At 40.3% G+C, this 20604-nt stretch overlaps 1 long non-coding RNA gene across 1 annotated transcript in view; it reads right to left on the minus strand.

Moving 5' to 3' along the window:
- LOC311607024 overlaps positions 1–20149 on the minus strand; it is a 44798-nt gene extending 24649 nt beyond the window's left edge. The window contains exons 1-2 of the long non-coding RNA XR_014782504.1: positions 19717–20149; positions 17879–17997 (exon numbers count right to left, since the gene is read on the minus strand). This is a non-coding gene — a long non-coding RNA (uncharacterized lncRNA). The remainder of the gene's footprint in view (positions 1–17878; positions 17998–19716) is intronic.
- Between the last annotated feature and the right edge of the window lie 455 nt (positions 20150–20604).

A 20604-nucleotide genomic window follows, 5' to 3' on the forward strand; every position in this document is an offset into this window, starting at 1 on the left:
CTCACTGTAGCACTTGGCTTTAAGGAAGACGTGGCATAAATGAGCCACATGGAGCTGGGTTTCTGTTATGGGGCAAAGAACAAATTCACTAGTAAGAGCCCTACGTGTAGTGTTTGGGATACGTAATTGTCTCTCAGCTCAAGAAAGATCTTGTGCCTATTTGTGAATTGTCGCAGACAGAGAAGGAGGCAGTTTGAGAGCAAGTCTGCAAATCATGGGCACTTGTGAGTGCTGCATTTGTTTCCTGACTGCCTGGCAGGCAAGGCTGTAATAACACACATGGGTCCTCCTTTTTCTACAAATGAGAGGTATTTTTGACAATAGAAACTTAGCTCTGACTGTAAAAGTTGACAGGCCTCAATTTTTTTTTCCCAACCAGTTCAGCTGGAGGACACAGTTTTCCCCATTGGCACCAGAGTTTAGTTATTTACAGAGATGGTGAGGGAATTTCAGTGTAGTAGACTAGGTGAGGTATGTAAATTACACAGCGTCATGGTTCTCTGTCCCCTCCATGCTATAGTTCCATTGAGAGTCAAATTTCCAAGCATCAGAATTGGGCTTAATAAGCTGCTATACGTATTACAGAAGCTCAAAGCTGCTTCCTAAGTGGAAGTGAACGTGCTAGGACTGCTAGCTCAGATTGGAGAGACAAGCCAAATGAGTGATGAGATTGCTTCCCTTGATGCTCTGACCTGAACCATATGCAGTGCTCTCATATATGAGTTCGGTTTTGGTACCCTTGAGTGAAGTAGTAGCTTCTAGAAGAATGCAATTTATACAGGGCCACAGTGATGCTGCATGACAAATCACATGTCCTTTCTGACAAACATAAATAGGGACTATTTGGCTCATGAGTTTCTAGGGTTCTTTCAATCCTGGCGAGTCTGTAAATATTAGCTTGGCTAGATCCAAGTTGTGCAATTGGATGGCTGTTGCTCTATTTTAGGTGCGCTCATCTAGGATGAATGAGGCAACTCGACTCTGTTTTGTCTCCTCCTTCGATGAGCCATCTCTCATAGTTTCCCAGGTTTAAGAGCAGATGGAAAATCCAGGCCTCTTAAGACTTGAGTTGAGAACTGAGGCAAGTTCATATCTGCAGCCATAAAGTCAATAGTTCATGACTATTACAATGTGTGAACAGGACAGAGAAGGGAACTGTAAAGATACATAGAAAGAGAAATGATTACACAGAGGAGAACATGAGACACTACTACAGTCACTGCACCAGTGCTCCCACTTATCAACATGGGATCTCCTGTTTCTAGTCAACCTATACTAGCTGGCAACCACCATTTTATCCCAATTCTAGACCTCTTATCTTTCACTGGGTACCATATCAGCTGGAGATGTCCCTAAGACAGTTGTATTTTGGGGGCGTTGGAAACTATGGAAATTCTCAAACTCCCCTCCTCTCTTCTATATTCTCTTAGTCTAGGTCACAGATAGTCATGCTTTAGTGTGACATTTTATTCCTTGTCTTACTAAACTCATATTTTGGTTGGTAGGATAATTAAATTGGTAATCTTAGCAATTGCCTGGAACTTGGTAACTGCTCAATAAAAGTAGCTGTCATCATTAAAATTCAGACACTCAATATAAGGTTTATTTTGGTACAGAGACAAAGTTAGAAAAGCACAATGGTCTTGTGAGTCCATCCGACCCATTAAGCATGACCTTCCATGACAGGATTATAAAGGACCAGAAAAGATGACTCGTCATGAGAGTAGCCTGCTGGGCTCACCAATGCCCCAGTGTTCTTTGTGAACTCTATGTGCATGCATTCATTTCATTTAGCTTGCACATCTACATACAACTTGTAAATTGTTCAGTTCCCATGAAAAAGAGAAGCCGAAAGAAGGCAAAAACAATCAAGACCCTCTAATCTTTCATAGGTGTCAGGTATTAATTTATCAGTGCTCACATACTTCATTAATGGTTTTATGCCGCTTGTGACAGCTGGTTTGTTACAGCCAAAACCCAACCTGACTAAGTTAAGATTTGGAGGCTTGCCACAGAGGCTAGTTAAACCTGTCACTAACTCCTCATTTAATATTTTAATAGGCTTTCTTGGCATGGGAGCGGGTTGCCTGGACTCGCTCTCCTCTCCATATAGAGAGGGAGGGAGTTCAACAGTGTCACCACACATTTCCTCATCTTGTCTCAAACACTGGGAGAATGCAGGTTTGAAAAGGTCAAATCAACACAGAAGAGAAGTTTATGCAAAAACTCCAATAAAAACATGATGAAAGTGCATAGACAATGTTTAGCACTGGCAGCTAATAAAACCATGTTGTTAACTTGTCGGGCATATCAACAAACCCCTTTCCCGGAACTTTCTCAGGAATAAAGGATCAGAAACAAGAGCGGAGGGTGCCACTGCAGTCCTCCCATAGTTTGTCTGTGTGGCGCGACTGATGTGGGATTTTTCAAAGAAATGAGAGAATTTTTCATACACTCAACTCAGCCTCTACTTTGTGGCTCATATCAGTGATGTCTAGCTGTTTCATTGCACAATGGGAAACTGAGATTCAAAGAGGGGAAGTGATTAGTTAGATCAAGGTTACTTGGCTGGACATAGCATACCAAGATGCTGAACTCAAGTGTCTAATTCCAAGATGGCTTTTCTCCACTGGGCAGAAGACCATGAGGTCCTTTACACCAATTCTGATGGCAAATGGTACCGATAGCACTTTCAAATGTGTTTCCTCTGCGTATCCTGACACCATGTGAGAAATATTAGGGCAAGTGGTTAGAAAAGTCTCCCTGTTGTCACAGAGCTAGCTACCTGAGAGGAAATTATATTTAGAAGTGGAAATAAAGCCAGATGGGCATGTGTTTCCATTCTTTACAAGTACTTTATTAAGGAATGTCTTGTGCCACATGCCTTTAATCACACCTGAGGCAGGTGGTTCTCTTTGAGTTCAAGGTCAGCTTTTTCTGCTAAGTACCAGACTAGCCCTGATGATATACTGAGACCCTGTCTTCAGAAAAGGAAGAGGAAGAAGAAGAATAACAACAGCAACTCCTTACTAAGCACTTTGTAGGTATTCTTTTGATGGGTTCTATTTTACCTTACAACCTCTTCTAGGGGTAACTGAAGGTACCCTCGATGTTACATTTCTTGAAATTGAGATGCAAAGATGTAAGGTAACTCATTCAAGAACCAAGGCCAAGTAAGTAACTATATGGCCCTGGTCTTGATTTCATCTGACCTTCTAACTGTTACTGTTTGGGTTGTACTCCCTTCCCATTGTTTTTCATGAGACTGGATGGGTACCTTGATTTTCCAATTTACCTAAGAAAAGAGACTTAAAGCCATCACAGTCAATCTCTGCATAGGAACATTTTTTTTCTGACACTTCAGATTAGTCACAAAGAGTTCAGGTAACCTACATGAGACCTCACAAGTTGAGTATGGGATGAGGACAAAGAGGAAGCTTAATGAAGACCATGGTTCCAGAAAAAATTATGACCTGTATCATAGTTTCCCAAAGACTCTCAGAAGACTTGCCAGGCCATGCTCTAAATTTCCAAACTCTGGGAAAGGTGGAGAAGGCGAGTTCAAATGAGATTTCACGTCAGCATCCCAATGCCCTGTCCTAAGCAGATGTATGTTGGTAGTTCCCAAGGTGACAGAAATGCTTTAAATGTAGCAGAGACCATGTGGCCCTGGGCAGCTTTGTGGGTTGAGATAATCAATCCACTTGGAACAGGTAAACCAGGAGTCAAAGCCACTAGGGTATCATATTTGAAATCTTGGATCACCAAAAGGACAAATATCATATATATTAGCTTATGTGTGGATTTTAGCTGATAAGTCTTTGATAAGCAGGAGCAGGCTACAGTCCATATAACCACAGAGGTAGGGGAGGATGGATCTTTCTAGAAAGAGGAAATAGAATACATAGCTATAGATGGATTGGAGGTGGGGAGGACTGGAAGGAGAAGATCCAATGGGGAGGTAAAGGGAAGAGGGGATAATGGAGGAAATACAGAGACAGCTAAGAGCCATTTGAGGGTTCATAAAAAGCTAATAGAAGCTTCTCAAAATATATACATATATGAAAGAAATCGCAGTGGAGTCACCAAATGATGAAAGAGACAAAGCCCTAATTATATAATCTCTTGCCACCAAATATAACCTTCAGTTCGTGGTATCACTTACATCTAAGCAATGTGGACTATTACTAAGGCTATTTGTTGCTCTCCATAAACCGATGGCAAGGCCCTACTGCTGAAGATAACACCTACACAAGGTATTGACCATAGAGAAGTCAAACTGGTGCCTATCTAGAGCCTTTACCCCCACTGACTAGTGTTCATGGTGCTCTAGTGAAGGTACACTGTGCAATACCAAAGGAGAAAAGTTTTTTTTTAAACCTCGGGTATAAACCCTCTAATCTACCATGGTGACCTGTTTGCAGGAAATGCTGCTGCAATAGTGGCACAAAGCTTGGGAGTGACCAACCAACATCTGATTTGATTTAAGAACCATTCCAAGAGTTGGAACTTATCCCCAAAACTGCCCAAAACTGGCCAAGACTTTGAGACCAGATAGGCGATGGGCTGAGGGGACCCAAATACCGCTAAAGGAACTTAGCAGTGAAGTGACTCTTAATTACATTCTGCTATACCCATGGATCGGGGTCTTGCTCGCCATCATCAGAGAAGCTTCCTCCTGCAATAGATGGGAACAAGTATAAAGAGCCATAACTGGACAATGCAGAAAGCGAGAGATGTTGGAAGCTTAGTCCTGAATGGGATCCATCAAACCGCTGCAATCAGGGTTCGGGAACTCAGCAGAAGAGGAGACAGAAAGACACAAGAGCCAGAGGCTATAGAGGACACAAAGGATACAAAACCTTCTAAACACAGAGGTACCAAAGCTTCTATGCACTGAATGAGACTGTAGCTGCACACACAGAGCCTACTTGGGTCTAAGCCATCTGGGGTTCCAACACTGAAATGGAAAGTAGACACAAGGCCTCACCCCTAACTTAGAAGCTATCTCCAATTGATAACCACTCACAAAGGGAAAAAAATTGTTTTCTGTAACAGTCTCATTGGGTGTACAAACCACTCTTAAGGGCAGGTCCAATGCCCAGCAGTACACCAGCAACACAAATTGAACTCAATGGCATTTTTTCCTACCCTTACAAGTATTTTGTGTATATACTATGGTTTGTGATTTGGTGGGGTTTTTTTTTTGTGATTTCTATATGTGCAAACATGCGTGCCTCTGTATCTATATGTGTTTCTTGTGCCTTTTCTTCAGCTCTTCTTCCTCCTCATTTTTCTATTCTGTTTTTAAACTTAATTTTATTATTATTTTTAGATACCTGTTTTTTTCTTTTTAAAATTTACTTATTCACTTTACATCCCTATCACAGTCCCCTCCTTCCCGTCCTCCTGGTTCTACCCTCCCACCCTCTTTCCCCTTCCCCCCATTCCTTCTCCTCAGAAAAGGGGAGCCCATCCCATAACAAACTCAGCCTAGCACATCAAGTCATATCAGGACTAAGAGCATTTTCTTCCATAGAGGCCCAACAGAGCAGTACAGATAGAGGAAAGTTATCCAAAAGCAGGCAATAAGAGTCCATCTCAGAGACATTGCCTGCTCTAATTGCTAGGGGGTCCACATGGAGACCACGCTACCCATCAGCTACACATGTGTAGGGGACACAGGTCCAGTCCATGCATGCTCTTTGGTTGGTGCCTCAATCTCTGTGAATCTTCATGGGGCTCTGTTGGTCTTGTGGAGTTCTTATCCCCTCCAGGTCCCTCTATCCTTCCCTCCTAACTCTTCCACAGGACTCTCAAAGCTCCACCAAGTATTGGCTGTGAATCTCTGCATCTGTTTCAGCTTGCAGCTGGGAGGAGTCTCTCAGAGGACAGCTCTGCTAGGCCTCCTGTCTGCAAGCATAGCAGAGTATCATTAATAGTGTCAGGGGTTGGCTGTCTCCTGTGCTTGTTTTCTAATGAGAGAAGGAGAGAGAGGGAGAGAAGGAGGGAAGGGAGGGAGGGAGAGATGATTTGGCTGGGAGAGGAGGCAGGAAATATTTGGGAAGGGCTGGGTGATGGGAAGGCATAATCACATTCTATTGAATGACAAAAAAAAAATCTATTTTCTTTTTTCCCAGTTTTTTTCTTTTTGTTTTTGAGACAGGGTTTTTATGTGTGACCCTGGCTATTATGGAACTCACTTTGAAGACCAGGTTGGCTTCAAACTCAGAGATCCTCCTGCCTCTGAGCCTGAGTGCTGGGATTAAAGGTGTGCACCATCACTGCCTGGCTGAAAAAAATCCATTTTAAAACAAACAAACAAACTAGCAAAGAAAGAAATAAGTGCTAAGTCAGATGTTCCCACCTAGCAGGAGAGAGCTAGAGAGGTGTTGTGGAGGTGGTAGTCAACATGATGGCATCTTAGTCAGGGCAATAGGCTCAGTGGGACCTTCCTTATATTGGACCACTTCAGGAGTATTTGTGTGAGTTATAAAGAATTGTAGCCTTCCTAGGAAGGCTTTCTCCTACCCTTTGCATGGACAATAATCTCTTAGGCAGTGTCAGTTCCCTTTGAAAATGGCACTTTTCCCTAAACTTCCTCCCTAAAATACACATATATTGTATGTCCACAAAAACCTATCTTAAGTTACTGTCAGTGTGCATAAAAATGTTGCCTAGATTAAAGAATGGGAGTGAAATTTTTCATGTTATTGGCATCACAATAACACTAGTAAAACCTTCATAAGGTTCAGAAGAGAAAATTTAAACTAATAACATACTAGAGATATAATATAATATAATATAATATAATATAATATAATATAATATAATATAAGTAGCCTGGCACATGGCGAATGCAAGATCAAGGCTTTCCAAATGGGTAAAACCTATAGTAGGTTTGAGCCATAGCTTACCCTGACACTGAGTTCATATTTTGTTGAATGTTCATAACCACATGGGGTTCAGTCTTAAAGGAAGGAAGAAATGAAGGAGACATTATTCATTGCTCTCTAATTCTATCACTTTTTCTTTTTTATTGACTTTACAGTTACCTGTGTCCACTTAGACTTTTGCTCATATTCAACAGCATTTTAATAAGACTCTCCTTCAGGCTATGATGTGATGTTGGAGGACCGCTTGCTTCTCAGATGCTCGTTATGGTCAATACATGTGTATGCACTTTTCACGATGTCCTTTTTTGTGTGTGATGCCCCTGGGTGTGGTACTGAGCACATCTTTAGTGCTTTGCATGTGCTCTACATGTTCTGCCTTTGTACCCAAGGAACTCCATTAGACTCCCCTTCTGAATCTTCCACACCCCCCACCTACACCATTGTAATAGTTTCCTAGCTCATTTAATGCCACCAAATCATAATTCTTCTAAGCCATCTTTCAGACTACTAGAAGAAACTTTACCTGATTTATTTTTGTCTTTATTCGAAGATAGTGTCTCACTCTGTAGCCCAGGGTAGCCTGGAACTCACTATACAACCTAAGTGGCTTACCTCAGTCTCATTATGGGCATGAACACCATGACCAACTTAGCGCAACTCTCCTAAATTAAAATGATATCACACAACTACTGAACATATTCCCAGTGTCGTAGGAGGACCAATACACTTGGTACTTAATATTATGCTCAGAGATCCTGATGTGTATTGACTCTAGTCTTTCCTCCCAGCCTCATCAGCATCTGCTTTCCCTTTCAGACTACATCAAGACCAATGAATGATGTATGATCCTCTATACTGTTTCTGGCTTCTATGACATGCCCATCGAAAGAAAATTCTTTGGACATGTCTATCTTTCTTGTGTTCTTGTGTGATGTGTTCACACTGTTTTTTTCTGAGTAATGGTTTCCCTGTGTAGCTTTGGCTCTCTTCAACTCACTTTGTAGACCAGGCTGTCCTCGAACTCATAGAGATTCACCTGTCTCTGCCTTATGGAATGCTGGGATTACAGGCATGTGCCTGGCTTATGTGTTCACTGTTTTTTTTAAAATATATTTTATTGATTTATTCATATTACATCTCAATTGTTATCCCATCCCTTGTATCCTCCCATCCCTCCCTCCCTTCCATTTTCCTCTTACTCCCCTCCCCTATGACTGTGACTGAGGGGGACCTCCTCCCCCTGTATATGCCCATAAGGTATCAAGTCTCTTCTTGGTAGCCTGCTATCCTTCATCTGAGTGCCACCAGGCCTCCCCATCCAGGAGAAATGGGGCTCAGAACTAAACAGAGAATTCTCAACAGAGGGAATATCGAATAGCTGAGAAACACTTAAAGAAATGCTCAACCTCCTTAGTCATCAGGGAAATGCAAATCAAAACAACTCTGAGATTCCATCTTACACCCATCAGAATGGCTAAGATCAAAAATTTAAGTGACACCACACACTGGTGAGAATGCGGAGAGAGAGGAACACTCTTTCATTGCTGGTGGGAATGCAAACTAGTACAGCCACTTTGGAAATCAATCTGGCGCTATATCAGAAAACTGGGAATAGGGCTTCCTCAAGACCCAGATATTCCACTCCTTGGAATATACCCAGAAGATGCTCCAGCACACAACAAGAACATTTGCTCAACAATGTGTTCACTCTTAAAGATGCAAGTTTTTCTCCTAACTGGTACTTCTTTAGTTCTCTCTTCCCCACTGATACATTCATTCCCCTGTTGCAATTCTGTGCCCATTTATTTATTTTTGCTATGATTAGTTTTAGAGAACAGAAGGGAGAAGATGTATTCTCTTGTATCTCTAGCTTGCTTCTCCACCCTTGTCTACACTCATCTGTCTCCGAATGGCTGTGCACTTTTTATTTCCATGATGATTCTTGCTTCAAACTTCTTGGTAGTTCCAATGGGGAGACTCTAGTTGGAGATAAATGGAAGGGTGGTGGCTAAGAGGAGCGATTTTTACTACAAGATTTTCTGGTTGATCTTTACCAAATGGGATATTTTAAATCTAATAATGAAATTTTATTCAAATGTCTCCAACACTAAGATATATCTTGATGCTAAGTTTATATATTTTGTCATTGCTGTAAAAATTTCCATTGTCATAAAGCCACCACATTGGCCATAAATATTTACATTGGAGTTATTTCTGCTTGGGTCATTTATGTTATGTCACGTAGTGAGAATGAAACTCATGTTTGTGGACAAATATTTAAGTGTCTATAAAATTTGGTATATTGTGTATGTTTTTCCTCTTCCTTATGATGCTAGCCCTCTGCATTAGTAGTTAAATGAACACTAAAAAATTATAAATTAATAACATTGACTAAAGCTTTTGGATTCCTTAGTAACCTCCAGAAAAGTAGAGAAACATCTATCTGAGCCATCTCTGTTAAATAGAGAGAATTTAGGCCATTGTTAAAAAAAAACTTTTGAAAATGATAACTAAACATCAAGAGCTGTGTACCGTCTTTCCATGGTGAATACATGGTAATGAAGAACAAAAGGAATGAAATTATGACTATTTGGGTTTTTTTTTTCACTTAGAAAATACACTACACCAGAAACTTCTCAATACATAAGACTCTACCACATGCTTCCTAGTACTACTTGTGCCACACACTTCAGGAGAAAAACATAGATTCGTATCTCTCACCTCAAACTTGTGCTAAGTTCTGGGAGCTTAACCACTTGAAATCCAGCAATGCTGGTGGTATCAACTCTTCACCTATATCAGCAAACAAATATTAAGAGTAACTGGGACTTCACAGAGTGTGATGACACCACTGCCTCTTATCAAACTTTGTTTGCTTTCCTAGGTCTTCTCCTTTTAAGTCAAATCTTCATGTTTTAAAAGATTCAAGTTTTTCCAAAGTTTGTGAAAAAAAATTCCATCACCATATAATTCAATTTGAGGACCAAAATCCACTCTTCAGGTGTCAGAGGCTTATTTTAGATCTTTTGTGTAGAACTAAACTTTGCAGAACATCTCTATTTTAGATCAAATTTTTGTCACACAAACAATAGAGCTTTTTTCCTGCTTGAAAACATATGCAGGGCCTGGTTGCACACATCTTTAATGCCAGCACTCAGGAGGCAGAGGCAGGCAGATCTCTTTGAGTTTGAAAGCAGTCTTGTCTACACAGCAAGTCTCAGAACAGTCACAGCTATACAGAGAGACCTTGCCCCCTCCCAAAAAGGAAATCAACTGAGTCCAGCCAACTGAGTTAATGTGTTCATATAGATATTAAAATATTAATGTATTTCAAATTAAAGGTTCTTGGAAGACATATGGCTGACTCAAACTTCTGTAATAGAGTAATTTTGGCTTTTTTGACTCTTGTGAGGGGTACCCAAAGTTTTCAAAAGATTTGAGTTGACTATTATCCAAGTCATACAAAAGTAACCAATACTAAATGGCAATAATATCCATAGTATGAGGTTGTTTTATTGTTGAGTGAAAATTGTCTTAACGATGGTGCCAAAAGAGACCTCTCTAGGGACTAGGATTTTTAAGCCATAGCCTAAAAAGAGTTAATGTTCAAAATGTTTTGTAAGTTATTTTTAAAAATTGAAAGAATTATAACATAAAGACTATGTGGGACTCTAGATGAGAGAAGCATGGGAGAATGGCAAAGTAGAAGGATCCAGAGGGTCCTAGAAACCTACAAGTAGAACATTATGATAGGCAGATTTGGGCCCAGGGGTTCCGCTCAAACTAAGGCACCAGCCAAGGACAATACAGGCGGTAAACCTTAAACCCCTACCCAGATCTAGCCAATGGTCAGAACACTCTCCACAGTTGAGTGGAGAGTGGGATATGACTTTCTCACATACTCTGGTGCCTCACCTTTGACCATGTCCCCTGGAGGGGGAGACCTGGTGGCACTCAGAGGACGGACAGCAGGCTACCAAGAAGAGACTTGATACCCTATGAGCATACACAGGGGGAAGTAATCCCCCTCAGGAACAGTCATAGGGGAGGGGAATAAGGGGAAAATGGGAAGGAGGGAAGAATGAGAGGATACAAGGGATGGGATAACCATTGAGATGTAACAAGAATAAATTAATAAAGGAAAAAAATCATCATTAAAAAAAAGAATCTACAGCACAGTTAACTGAAATAATAAAAATACTAAATAATTCTCATATTTTGCCACTAAGAAGTTAATATGCCCTGCTACAACAGGGCTTCTATAGGAGCACAATTTTTCTTTGTAGTTATAAAAAAAGGAGTAAGATTCAGTTATTCCCACATAATCTCCAAAATCTTGATCTCTTACAAATGTGACCTCTCTCTCATAATACTTGGTACATAAAAAAGAGAATTTGACTAGAAAAAAATCATAAAGTAGTACAGTGTTTTCTGTTTTTGTCTACAATGCAACTGTCCACTTAAGTTCCCCCAAGTTAGAACCTGGTATGACACATAAGCCATAGGTAAAACACAAATAGTAGCCACAAATAACAGGTACAGTGGTCTCAGTATCAAAGGCCAATCCTTCCTAAAATTGGAACAAGCCAACTTACATGGCATTGTGGTGGCTACAAAGTCAAGCTGGCCCAAAGGGAAACTAAAATAAATTCTTCCAAATATTAAGACAATGCCTAATGGAATAAAACCAACGGTGGACACTGGTGCAAACATATAGTCAGTCTGATTAAGGAGCATGAGGACAAGTGCAGAGGGCAGAGAGTTACCTGCAAGTGGGATCCTGCCTCCCTGACCCCTTTCCTTCTTTAGGCTATACTGTATTATACTTAAGGTGTAGTATTCCTAATCCCTGTCTCATGTAAATGTTATATCAGATATGGAGGGTAAGAAAAAAAAACAGCAAACCCAGATCATGACGGTTAGTAAAATTAATATTATCAAAGTGATTTTTTTCCTTAACAGTTTTACCAACTAGTCTTCTCTCTCAAAGATGGCTCAGTTCACTACTGCATCTCATATTGATCAAATCTGAGGAATGAACATCCTAGGGCCATGGACATGAAACAACATTTAGCCTCTGAGTGCATAGGACTTGATACATGGTCAACAGGGGCAACGGTGAACTGACGTTCTCGGGGAAAAGGCTGCACTTGTGTTCAAGATTCTGCAAGGCTCCTTCAGCTGCACCATGGGTTTGTGGGTTTGGCATGTTACAGATTTAGAGACAAATTATTCTTTGTTACCTTTTGTGCCCCCTTTAGATACTCATTGGCCACTTCTGCCTCTAATATCTTTTAAACCATCATGGAAAACCATTGGAATATGTGAACTTAACATAGCATTAGCTTCTTCAAACTCCAAAGCTAAGTGTGTCACCTGTTAACATCTAAAACCCACTTTGCTTTGGCTCAGAGTAAATGATCTCCTCTTCAGTTTGAGGTGCTAATTGTATTTAAGGCTTATGCTGAATTGGCAGAAGATTTCAGTGCTGCCCTTTGGACAACTCTGGGCAACTCAAAACGATATAATTTCCTCCTGCCAAGTGCCGACTTAAGGAGCAAATGAAATAATGAATATGGTCAGTCAGCACACTCACAAGTTTACACAGTCTGAGAAATATAGTCACGTGTATAGATTCCTTAGATCTTAAAACAGCTTTTGATTTTTAGTTGACTTAGTTAATAAGTTTTCTTTTGAACTCAAATATTGTATTTGATTTGGGACCAAGAGAGACTATTTTTTTTTTTTTACAAGCATAGGAAGTTGAAATGCAATGAACATAATAATAAAAGTCCAATGTTCTAGATATGAGAGGTTTCTAATTCTAGAATTTTCATTTGAACGATCATTTTCACAGGACTGTTCTGAATCCCACATACCCCCAGGAGGGGCCTGAGACCAATAGACTATGGAGTCCAGAAGATTTCGGCAGAGTCCTGAGCTTGTCATCCTTCTGTTGTGGGAAGTCCTGTTTCTCTCACACTTCCTGTGCAGAAATCCCTGTTCTGTGACTGCAGAGGGTTGTTCCACCTTGTACTCAGCTGAAGGCATTTACAGGGCATGAGCCTTTTGGCTTAAGACTGGTTTAAAATTATCCTGGGATGTATGACTTTCATTACCTAAATTGGGAACATTCCAGGCAAATAGTAATGAGTGGATTCATCCAGGATTACATGTCTCCAGTGGAGTAGGCAATGACCATAGGTTGAAAGTTGGTCGAACAAGGACACCAAAGGCTGGCTAATGATATCTTTTCACAGGTGGAACTAAAATCTGATTTGGAACCTCGGCAAACCACTAAGATTCCAATGACCAAAGTATCCAGAAAAGACCAAGGAGGTAAACCACATCATAATAGTGAGCAAGGTCTAAAGAGCAATCAGAGGAACCTCTCTGCTGGTGGGACACATTGCAACCAAGGAATGGTTTGAATTCTGAGAGCCGTCAGTTTCATCGAAGCCTGATAGCTTTCCATTCTGCCCTGATAAACAGCTGAGATTTCTTTCTTTCATCTTCACATTTCTATTTGCATAATCGATTCCATTCTCCAGGTAAAGAAAACAAAATCTGCCCATCTTGTAAAACAGAAGGCTTGGTGGCTCATCTAACCTAGATGTATTAATGATCTGTGATGGGGAGAGAAGAGATTACTCTAGACTTGATGGAGAATTTAAATAGAAGTTGGCACTAGTTATGGCTCTATGCTGTTTTGGGTATTGTTTCCTGAGATAGGTTCTCATTACGAAGCTCAAGCTGCCCTAAAACTTGCCATCCTCCTGCCTCGGCCTTCCAAATACATGTTGGAATTCAGACTACATGCTCCCTATCATACCCAAGACAGCACTATGTTTTTTTTTTAATTATTTTCTTTGGCTTCATCCAGTGCAGAACCAAGAATAAGGAGGTTGCTTTATGCCTACTGTGTGTTGGGTACTTTACACAGTTCATTGTACACATTTTTAGCTTCCTAAATATATTGCATTTTTTTTCAGCTCACATAGTAAGGGACTTTCATGGAGGCTCATCAACTTGGCCTTGGTTCTCTATGGATGGTGTTTCCATTCCTATTAGCCCCATTGCAATGACATTAGACCCTAACAGCATGTAAGGATTACTTGATTGATTCTTGGAACCAAGAAACGTCTGAGGCAATGGTTGATAATTCCTTTTTCAAGACTGGACATATTGGTAGACAGTGAACTCTGCGTTCTATCTACACACACCCAACAGCAAGTTTGTCTCCCGTCATCTCCATCTATCTCCATATATTACGCCTTGGTTCCGTTTGTCACATGGTTATTTCTTTTGTATTTTTCTGAATATTTTCCCTTATAGAGTGGTAGCCAATCTTTTCACAATGGCATATGAAATGTAGATTCAGACAAAGAAAGGGGGAAAAAAATCCAACGTCACACAGTGAGATTCTGCAAGTCTTATTACAAGAACACCATAAAACGTACAGACACAGAGAAGAGAGAATCGTAGGATGCAAAGGAGATTCACAAGCATACAGATTTGGGAAAGAGTAGGAGCACTGAAGCCCATGTGCCCATTAGTTGGCCATGTGACCTATGGGCTGATTGATGGCCTTTTCCAGGCTTTTGTTGCCCAACTCATCCATATAGAATTTGTTTCAGTTAAGGAAAATACCACTGTGTTCTTTACTGTAAGACTTGGTATTTGCTTCAGACTAAAGCTACATGGCTCCTGTGCTTTCTTTTTCCCTCAGCACCATTGTCTATCTGCTTTGACCAGAATCATGATAGATGCCTCAGATAACCCCCCCCCCCCCCCGCCGCTTCTCCAGGAAACTTTGTTGATCCCCAAGTCTGGGTAAAGTTTCTCTTCTAGGTGTTTCTCTCACATCCTACTCATCTCATATGCCATTTACTGTTCATCTTTTCATCTGTCAGAAAGTATATATTTGTCCCGTGCATCACTGTGTCTCAGGAGTACCACATACAAAGTAGGCATTGAATACCGTATGCTGGAATAAGTTAATTCATACACGTTTAAAACCCACAGCCATAAGCAGTATTCAGTTTCACAAAATCAAGAAGCACACCAAATAGGTATATAATCATAGCCTCGATTGTTGAGTGGACAGTAGCCACCAGCTCTTCCTCTACAGGTCTATACTATTTTGTGTTAAAGTTCACAGTGGTTCTGTGAGGAGGGCATTCTCTTTTCCACCTGAGAGGCTGACAGAGAAGTTATATCACTTTTGCAAGTTGTGCAAAATCAGAGTTGGGGTCCAAAGTATCCATCAGCATAGACTTCTGCTTTGAATCCAGATAAGGGGAAAACAAGAGGGTCACATTCCCTCCCCTCCCTCAAGAGCAAAGCCATGAGGTCACATAGGCCTGGAACAAGTGGCCAGCCTGGATTCAAAGTCCTAGCTAGGCCAGCTGCTGGATGTTGGCTCTTTGTAAGCCTCCCTCAGGCTGCATGGAAATCAGGGCCTGGAACTTGATTTTGTTTGTCAGCATTTCTTGTGCTGCCCACGCAACCTTTCTTGGGAGTCTGGAGTGGAACCAGCGCTGTTTTTCACAATCCAGTTTCTTCCATTACCCAGGAATGGCGCAGGCTCCTTTCATTTGCTGTTTTTCCAAGGGCTTTTGTGCTCCCCCTTGGCGGGCCTCTTTCCCTCTCAGTAAGGTTGAATTCCCTGATGGTAATCCTAATTGTAAGCATATGGTGCTGCTCTCAGCTACCACCAGACTTGCAAAAGGCAAAAAATAGAAAGCCTTTTTTTTTTTTTTGGACTATATCCTGTCAAGGGGCAATTTCAGTGGACAGAAAAGTGATTGTCAAACACATTCTAGGAGCAGATTTGCATGCTAAGCACAAGTTCGAACCAGGTAGCCATGTCAGGCAATTACCGCGTCAGCAGAACACTGTTTTATAGCTTAATGTGATGGTCACAGGATTTGAATCTCAGAGACTTGGTGGCTTGTCACATGCTAATAGGGAATTGAAAAATCCCATGATCTTTGTGAATCAGACCAGGAATTGGCTTTTTAAAGAATTCAAGCATTTGTGTAAACAATGATGACTTTTTAACTCACTGTAGCCCTCTTGTCAGATTCCTTTTCTCTTAGCGCACTTTGAGAAATAAGCTCACCAAGCTTGAGTTGCTCCCAGAACGAGTTCTTCAGGGGTAAGGGAAGAAGGATGTGGATGTGGTCCGAAGTGATACAGTTACCCGTTTGGTACATGTATGAGCATTTTGTCTTGCTCAACCTCACATTCTTCTCACACACTCTTCCAAAAATCCCCACCACATCGTAGCAGAGCAGCACTCATCCTAAATCAACCCTTCCCCACAACATACCTGCTTAGTGTGAGGCAGGTGTGCTCAGAAGTGAGGAATACCTTGTTAGTTAGCTTTCTGTTACTATAACAAATACCTGAAGAGACTGACCTATAAAGAGGAAAAGTTTCTTTGGTACCACAGTTCCATGACTGGTTGGTTCCATTGATTTGGACCTCATCATGGACCATAATGAGGCAGCACATCAGACTGGCAGGGTATTACAGAGTAAAGCCATACACCTCTTGACCAAGAGGTAAAAAGGGAAAAGGGGAGAAAACCATGTGCACAATCCCCAATAAACTCAAATCTCCCATGTGCTACACCTCTTAGGGCTTCCTTCCCCTACTTCCCAATAGCGCAAAGTTGGAGAACAAGCCTTTAACATATGGGTCTTTGGAAAATATTATAGATATAAACTGTATATGCACTATAAATACATACACTATATATAAATACTATATAATTTATACAACATAAACTATAATTATAGTTTATCTAGATATAGATCTATATTTATATATCTATATTTATCTAGATATAAACTGTATATGTAGGTATAAGCGTAATGAGCATGCCGATGTGCTTTGGCTGAGGGCTTCAGTGTTGGCTTCTCTGGCCTTTACTGGCCTCAACAGCTGCTGAACTTTGTTATTCTGATCTTTGGACTCAATTGTAGAGCTTGTAGATTTGCAAAGTCGGTTCATTCAATATGTTTTCTGGAAAGGCATCTTAATAACAGCTTTTCTTTTATTATTTCTGACAGGATCATAGTTTGTTGAAGTAGTAAGAGACCTTTGAAACCATAGAGACCACTAGGTTCTCTAAATCTGAAATTTTAATAACATTTTGTTTTCTAAAAAATATTTTTTGTTTTTCATATTAACGGTTGCAGACATTTTTTAAAAAGAAAGGACGTTTAAGGGCATCACTTCTTGCACAAAGTGAACAGCATCACATCAGTCTAAGGAACAGAATTCCAAAGGCAAGGCATTAAGTGTCTTTAGGAGTTATTTACAGGCAAATCTGAGATGAGGTCTTCCTCTGATCAAGGTTTTTGTAAAGCACAGTACAGGAAAAACATACTGTATTTCATTTGCTCTTATTCCACACCAAACAACAAGAAGATTTCACCTACCTTGGAGGCATGGGTACTTTTCCTGACCAGCAAACAAATCTACAGCTCCGCAGAAGTGGAAACAAATTGAATTCCTACCAATCTAGTGTGCCCTGATACTACCTGAAGAAGACATCAGATACCATAGACTGAAGTTCCTATTCTCAAGACTTTCCCCACTTCAGATACCAACTCCAAGCCCTAATCTGTTTTTAGGTGTGTTTCTGACAACCATCAATAACCTGGGGCTCCCACAGCCTTCTCCTTAGCTTTGGGTATTTGCTACAGTGGCCCCTGCAACTCAGGGAAATCTGATTACTGCTTTGTTAAGAAGGATTTTTTTAAAGATACAAAGAAAAGGGTAGATGAAGAGTTAAAGAAGTCTGGCAGGCTCTCCAAGCACACACATTCCTGTCTACATGAGTTGGGGAGAGTCTGCCTCAAAGCATGTGGATGTGTTTGCTTTACTCTCCTGGAAGCCTCCATGTATTTATCTCTCCTAAGTCTCCAGAAATGATCAATTAAACCTTTGGCTATGGATGAGTAACTTACCCAAAGGCTTTTCTTTTTTGTTCTCCAGAGTTAGGAAATCCTATTGGAAGCCCCGACTTTCTCATCTTCTCTTGGTCTTTAAGTGGTCAGCTCCCATCTTGAAGGGACCTCATGGCAGCCTGACATTAGTAAACCCAACAGCATACAAGAACACATTATCACTTTACTTTGGAGAGTCCAACAATTTTAGAAATGAGGATGAAGCCACCACCCCCATAAACATACACTCTGTAATATCCCAGTGACAACCCCAGACTTGATTCAAGTCAGAGCAAAGACTAGACCCTGACTCTCTTTGTCTCTGGAACAAAGGCTTCTCCACGTTAAACAGCTGACATTGGAAGCCATATCACTTTTTCAGTGATGGGACTGGCCTCCTGGCCATTGTCATCTGTTTAGCACTATTCTTGATCTCAACCCACTAAATGCCTGGTGTTCCTCCATGACAAGCAAAAACATCTGTAAGCAGCCAGATGTTCCCAGGTTGAGAGCTGATACTTTGCTCTAAGAAAGTTTCTCCCATCCTAAGCTACATATGAATTATTTTCACTTTTGTCACTGATGACCTTCTGTAGTAAAAGAAGCAATTTTAATATCAATTACCTTTTAGCTGAAGAAGACTTCTATGAGTAGATAGTAGAGAAAAAGTCATTCAGAGTGACTGTGTGGAAATTCTATCTGGGTATGGCCGTAAGAGGAATATTGGGAAATCAGTTCACAGGACCCTACCATATGAGTTAATGGATTTAACAATAATATCTCCTCTCTTTTAATTTAGTGATCTAAGTGTGTATATATATATATATATGTATATGTATATATATACATCCCTACTTGACAATTGTCCAAGGAAGATACAGGTTGGGTGTCCACAAAATTTTTAAAGGAGTTAGATATACCATATATTCATACTTTCTCGGTATGAATAAAACACAAATGAATTTTATGTTTAGAATTGTAGCATACCATATCAATGATATCTCATTAATATAGACAAATATTCCAAAGTATAATTATTATTATTATCATCATCATTAAGAAATCACATTTCTGGTCTCAAGCATTTTAGCCCATTCTTTTATTCTCTTTAAGTTGTCACACAAGGTAATGGAATTCATCGTGACATATTCACACGTATATGTCATAGTACATTGTTCTTGCATAGTCTCCTCCCCTACTCGCCTCCTTCCCTCTCATCTTCCCTCTCTTTAGTCCCCTCCCTACCACAGGTCTCCCCAGCTGGTCTTTTATTTCTCGTATTCCACTACTCTCTTTGTTTCCCTTTCACTTTTTTGAGATTTCTTCCTCTTCTCTTATGGTCCCCTTTCTACTTTCATGAACCCCTACATGAATATACATATAAATCTAAATGTAGATTATGCATATGAGAGAAAATGTCAAGTTTTCTTCCTGGATCTGGTTTACTTCATTTAACATAATGATCTCCGGTTCCATCCATTGTGGTTTGCAAATGTCTTGATTTTATTTTTCTTCATAATGTAATAAAATTCTGTAGTGTATATGTTTCATTTTTATTCATTCATCTGTTGATGGAAATTCAAAGTTGGTCCATTTCTTAACTATTTTAATAGTTTAGCAATAAATATGGATGCATAAGCATATCTCTGATAATCTGACATAAAATCCTTCAGGATGGACTCAGAAGTGACACTGCTGGGTCACATGATTATTCTATTTTTAATATTTGTGGAACCTCCACACTGACTTTCATAGTATCACCAATTTACTTCCCTATCAGTAAATATAAAGTCAGCCTGTATTTTTACTCTCAATTGGGTCAAGAAAGACACGGACTCAAAAATATCAAAATTACCTACCTAGAAAGCTGACATTTAGCCAGATCTGCTTAGTGATTCCCCTGCTGTTGCATCTGCAGGTGAGACACCGGTCTGAGTTCCAGAAGACATCATCACCTCAGCTCTGGCTGGCCAGGTCTGTGGACTGTGCTTACAAATGATACTTTTCAGAAGATCCGTAGTGTTTTAAGACCCCATTAACATCACAATTTTGAGATTCCCTCACGAGGCTTCTAAAATTCCAAATGAATTTCCCATTTCTGTTCAAGAGATACTTTTCTTTATCTGGGCATCTTTCTCCCATGCCCCATAACCCATGGCTACCTATGTTCCTATTCTATCCATTGTGTTCTGTTTTGTTTTGTTTTTTGTTTTTTTCATTTGATCTCGTACACCCATATCCATCTCACTGGGTTTATGGATCTTGTTCTCTGAGTTCTAATCCACGTCCTGTCTTCTGTATGAAATCCTCCTGGGCTAGACCAGAGTTTCTGCAAAACCCTTTACTACTGCACTGCTAATATAGTTCCGAGTCTTTAATCCATGCGTAGTTACTACCTTTGTCATGAAAAATGTACATTTGTTGGATTTTTGCATACACACTCCTGGAGACAAGAACTCAGGTCTGATCTTGGAGACGCACTTCCTAGATGGGCCTCCTCGGCTATGCTGTTAAGCTTTCCTGAGATCTAGTTTCCTCACATTAAGCAGAAAGAGCAAAAACAGTCTCCTTGTTAGTTGCTGTAAGGATCAAACAAAAGGACAGAAAGAAGACCTTTATAAATGGCCAAACTCATCACTGATGTTGCCATTATCATGATTACTACAACCATAAAAATCCACACATTCTCTATATAATACTATCATCAAATATTTCAAGATTTATTGATTGGAGGCCACAGAGGCCAG

Source organism: Acomys minous (assembly GCF_964271855.1).
Source record: "Acomys minous genome assembly, chromosome: 10".
In the NCBI taxonomy this organism is placed as follows: domain Eukaryota; kingdom Metazoa; phylum Chordata; class Mammalia; order Rodentia; family Muridae; genus Acomys; species Acomys minous.